The 5,921-nt window shown below is 37.3% G+C and overlaps 1 pseudogene; it reads left to right on the forward strand.

Annotated features, from left to right (window-relative positions):
- Nucleotides 1–1,140: 1,140 nt before the first annotated feature.
- LOC108193343 (uncharacterized) lies at nt 1,141–5,690 on the forward strand (annotated as a pseudogene).
- Nucleotides 5,691–5,921: the final 231 nt, after the last annotated feature.

The raw sequence follows: 5,921 nt of genomic DNA on the forward strand, positions 1-5,921 counted from the left end.
CTTTTCTTAAACTATGTGATTTTTTTAAAGTGGACATGTAATTTGAAACGGAGGGAGTATTTAACACATTGACTAATTATTAAGTCAATAATTCTAACCACTCACGTGAAATGAACAAGTGAGAAGAAACAAAAACACAGTGGAGAGTAGAGTAGCAGTAGCTGCGTATCTGTAGTTTACATAACGTGCACATTTTGCCTACATATTGATTATCTTAGCATTCACCATTAATCGCGCAATTACTTTCAACTTGTTCATTCATTTCTTAATATGAACTACTCCTCTAACAATGCTTATCAAATTTAAAAATTAATTATCGGTTGATTACTTGATTCATGTACAGTCTAGCAGGCTGTTTGTTCTACGTACTAGATTTAAAATTACTTTATTGAAAAAATATTTATTTTTGTAAAAAATCAGAAATCAATTTAAAATTAATTAAACAAATAGATTAAACTCTCGACATGTTGAATTATAAATTACAATTTTAAATTAGATTACAAACTATATTCGTGTGAAAGTCAATTATAATATTAGTAAGTACATCACTCATGTAAATTGGATTATTTCAAATAATATTATAATAGTTATTAGATTTTTTTAAATATTCTATTTATTAAATTATCAAAAATAAAACAACTTTTTATTTAGCTATTTTTTATCATTGGGGTTTGTCTTGACCGCGACCGCGGCACTTTAAAGAATTCTTACATATACGTTATAAAAAAAAAAATCTTAACGGAACAAAATGGGCAGAAGAGCAGGAGGGGTCCGAGGGGAGAGAAAAAACAAAAGCTGGCAGGCATGCAAAAAGCAGTAAGATTAAAATCAAAAGAATAAGCGAAAAAATACACTAATCTCGCCTAAACACATATACATACAAAACAAGCCTGGGAGAGAGCAGAGAGAAAGAGAGAGAGAGCAGAAGAAAAGGAAGGGAAGAGAAGAGGTGAGAGAGAGAGAGTACACAAAAAATCTCTCAAATCCAAAATCACCATCATCCTGAAATCCCCAGCTCTCTTGAAACCCTGCCCATGGCGTCTTCACAATAATCTCATTCAAATTCACACATCTCTCTATTTTAATTTCGTCCTCAAAAGCGGAGACTCTCTGTTGGCCACCTCATGATGGCCAATGAGATACCGCTCTTCAATTCTTCATCGGCCAGTGTTTCTCGATTCATCATCATCTTCATCTCCCCCGATCTCTCCACCATCACAAACACGCACATTCATCAATAACTAACGGAATCTCGAATCTCTCTTGATTGGTTGTGGATTGAATTGATGATGATGGCGAGTAGTAAAGGATGGGTGGAGAAGATGAGGAGGATAGCTAGGACGATTTATTTTATGGTTGCTATGGTAGCGTCGCTTTTGGTTATGTCATTGCCATTGTTAATTGCTATTGGAGATGTGTTGCTTCCTGCTTTGTTGATTTCTAGTTTCACTTGTGTTACTTGTCATTCCTTTCTTCATCACCTTCGTCGTTACGCTTTCAATTCTTCTTTGACTGACATTCCCCTCGTTTCCCTCATCAGATCTCTCCTTATCACCTGTAAGCCTCTCTCTCTCTCTCTCTCTCTCTCTCTCTCTCTCTCTCTCTCTATCTTTTTCTCTCTCCCTCTCTCTCCCCCTCCCTCCCTCCCTCTCTCATTTTGTATATTGTGCACAATGTAGCTTAATTGAAGAATAAATGTAATAACTGGTAGTAGTACATTGTTAGTTTCATTGGGAATCTCCAATGTTGTGTTTAATCTGCTTGTTTATGGTGGTGAATTTGATTTATAGGAGAAGGAGCATCGGATTTAGAGTTAGGTAATAAACACTAAAATTGAATCAATATTTAAATGGATGAGCCAGATGCATTACTTTGTTGCAGCAAGGGATAAAGAAATTTTCAATTTAATTAAAAATTTAACAAAGGGACTTGTTGCTAGAAGTTAGAACTGCATATAGGTGGGGGACTGGTGAATGCTGCAACTTGTGGTTTAACTTCTTTGATGATTGGTTTATCTTTATCGGGTGCAGGTGTGTATTATATGTGTGATGGACCTGCCCTCTCGTATGGGCCGTACTTAGGAACTGTTGCGATGTCTTCCATTGCATCTGTATTACTTCTCTCGGTTAAGGCTTATGTTTTCTCTGTCAATTCTCAAATTGAGGCTGAAGCGTCATTGTCTCTATCAAAGCGGAAACTGCACTTGAAGAAGTCATGGGGAATGCCTGTCCTATTTCTCTCATCCTTGGTCTTTGCTTTAGGGCATATCGTTGTTGCTTATCGTACGAGGTGCAGAGCAAGGAGGAAATTGATGTTGCATCGAGTTGATCCAGAATCAGTAAGCTTATAATTCGTAGTTTTCTTAAAGATAAAGTTCAAATCATCACCTTAACAAATCACTATAATACTATATTCATGAAATATATTGAAACTTGGAAACACGCTATAGCTTCTGAAGATTTAATTACAAGAAACTATATATTAGATTCCCATACATTTCGTGCTCTGTTTTCTTATGAATCTTTTTTAATGATTACAGATTCTTTCATGTAAAATACCATTTTCTGTTTATCAGAAAGTTCCAAGATCACCCACTCCTGCTGCTGGGAAAACGCTAAGAAGTGATAGTGAGTTGATTAGAAGGCCTGGGGGGCTTATTTGTGATCAAGGGGAACGTCCAGTTCAGTTATTAGCAGATGTTGACAGCTTATTTATGATGACCCAAGGGATTAACCTACACTACAAGCTTAGCATATCTGGTGCACCTTCTCGTTCCTTGTCTTCTTCAACCTTTCTTAGCAGGCCTTCGGCAAATGTATATCCGAAAAGCAAGTATTATCTTCACAGGAGCTTTAGCAGTATTATCTTCACAGGAGCTTTAGCAGTCAATTCAATACATCCTCTCTCCATACACCACTATTAGATCGATCAACTTATCCTGGACAATCAGAAGAAATACCAATTTTGAGTTTGATTGAAGCTGGTGATTATGAGGATATGAGTGGACATCGTCCTCCTGTGCTGGTGGAAGATTCGAGTACGAATCGTCAGTTTGGCATTGTTTTAGTGCATGGATTTGGAGGGGGGATCCTCATGGAGGCATGTAATGGGAGTGTTGGCTCGGCAGGTTGGCTGCACTGTTGCCGCTTTTGATCGTCCTGGATGGGGATTAACATCTAGACCTCAAAAACAGGACTGGGAAGAAAATCAGCTGCCTAATCCTTACAAGCTTGAAACTCAGGTTATTGCCTGAAAATTATATTCTATTATTGCACATTGTTTATAGAACTGATATATCAGTTTCTTCTTGTTATTATGATTCCTTTCCTATTCACAATAACACCTTTCCGTATGCAGTTATGTTCATTGTGGTTTGTGCATGAATTATATTAAGGCCATAACTGTTTTTATTTGCCTTTTCTGTGATACCCATGTCACTATGTATTATTCTCTGTGACAACCCTTATCTTAACATCTTTGCGGCAACGTATGTTTCCAGGTTGACCTACTTCTAAATTTTTGTTCGGAGATGGGGTTTTCTTCTGTTGTCCTTGTTGGTCATGATGATGGAGGCCTACTTGCTCTGAAAGCTGCGCAGAAAGTGATCTCCTCTGCGGCCTCTGTAAATGTGAGGAACTCACACTTTGAATAACTGATTCTCCACTGTATATCTCTTTTTGCATGTTAATCACAAAAAAGAAAAGAAAAAAGAAAGGAATAAACTAGAGCTAGATCTATGTTTAATTGTAATTACATGTTTTTAATACCCAATCCCCAATTTGGCATTTACTATGATAACTTTTTACATGAGAGTACTGATGATTGTGAATGCAGGTTGAAATCAAGGGGGTGGTATTACTAAATGTAAGCTTGTCAAGAGAAGTTGTTCCTGGCTTTGCTAGAATAATCTTGGGAACTTCACTTAAGAGAAACCTTGCAAGTCTAGTTAGGGCAGAGATCATACAAGCAGTCAATCGGCGTGCTTGGTATGATGCTACCAAGCTAACAACGGGAGTCACAAGTCTCTATAGGGTAAGCAAAGTCTATATGTAACAAGGCTATTTCCATGCTTAACAAGTGCCAATTTTTTGGTATTGCTGCTCTCTGTATCTTCATACTCAACCTGTCTGCCATCAAAACTTCACAGAAACTGGCAGATCCTTTTTGTTCTAACTTTTAAATGATTAATCCCTGGCTAGATACTTACAACAGCATAAAAGCGAAGCCTTTCCTAGCTTATTGAACTCCTTCACCTTGTTCAAACACTATATGAGCAAAATACTATATATAGTTATTATAATTTGCAAGTAATACACCATTGATTAAGTTGGGGTGCGGCCCTTGGGTGTTTCTATTGTAAAACTTCCATTGATAAAAAGTGTAATATATCTTAGCAAAAGCAGGGGACGTAATTAGAAACAAATTGAAGATTATTGTATAATGAGATATAAAAATAAAGGCAGTGTTCTGTATAGTTTGGTAATGGTGTATTGGAAATGTGAATGTGACATCTGCAATATTACAAATTTAGTGATTGCCAACACAAGTATAGGTTACACTGCTCCAGCAATACCCTATGTTACCCGGACTCTTCATTTTGCCTTGAGTACCCGTGTCGGACACTCGACACTTGGACATGGGTATGGACAACCGACACTTACTTTAGGCCAAAAACATGTAAAATTTTCAAATTATTGCCGAGTCCGACACTCGGACACGTATCCATGTTCAACACTTTTAGCCGAGTCCGGGTAACATGCCAATACCATAAACACATAGTCTAAGAACATTTCTTTTTTCAACTGAATTAGCATCTCTCACCTCTGTTATCTCATTGTGATGCTTTGCCTATTATCATGGTAGCTTATGATTAGTCATCTATCTTTACAGCAAGACATTTTTCTTAATTGCCAGTTGCATATACTGATCTTGAAAAGCATTTTAAAGCTCCCCTTGCTAAATTGGTATTATTTATATTCAGGCCCCTTTATATGTAGAAGGCTGGGTCGAAGCACTCCATGAGATAGGTAGACTGTCATCTGAAACAGTGCTGTCTCCAAAAGACGCAGCGTCGTTAGTAGCAGCAGTCCAAAATATCCCAGTTTTAGTTATCGCAGGAGCTGAAGATGCTGTTGTCTCTTTGGATTCTGTTCAAACTATGGCTTCAAATTTTGTAAATTCTGTAAGTACAGCCACTATTACTTTTCTTTGGGAGTCATGAGTTTGCATATGCACTTTAAAGTCATGTGCTGAAGTGAAATGAAAAGTTCAAATGAGGTAATTATTAATTAAGTTATCAGAGTATTGAGCAATTTATAGTCTGATCATTTCCTGGAGTGAGATAGCTGGTATCTTTAGAACTGGAAAGCAGATGATAAAACATTTTGAGTTTTCAGTGAAAAATATGTGTATCTAACCATGAACTGACTTATTGCATTGCAGAGACTGGTAGCAATATCTGGTTGTGGCCATCTTCCGCATGAAGAGTGTCCTAAGGCGTTGCTCGCAGCTTTACTGCCCTTCATAAGCAGACTCTTAAGTATACGAGATTTGCAAAACTAGTAGGACCTTTTGTTATTATGTACAAATAGGTTTTATTTATGGAAGGGGTCGGGGTTTTCATTTCCTTCTAGATATCTTCTGTCTTTCTTCCAGCCTGTAGTTCATCTTCAAGAGAAGAGAGTAAGTCCATCTCTTCTTTTGGTTGTTTTTGGACTGTTAGTTTGGAGCCTCTTCTGGATGTGCTAGAACTCTCTTTCATGTATTCTTCTGTATCTTTCCCCTTCTTTGTTGTTGTTGGCCAGGTCTAGTCTTTTAGTGTGTTTCAGAAATCCTGTTGTTAACCACTTATGTCGTGGACCAACATCCTTGTACATTTTATTTACGTTGGTAATGAAAGAGCTCTTGCATGTTTTCGACAG

This window comes from Daucus carota, chromosome 7, assembly GCF_001625215.2.
Source record: "Daucus carota subsp. sativus chromosome 7, DH1 v3.0, whole genome shotgun sequence".
NCBI classification, from domain to species: domain Eukaryota; kingdom Viridiplantae; phylum Streptophyta; class Magnoliopsida; order Apiales; family Apiaceae; genus Daucus; species Daucus carota.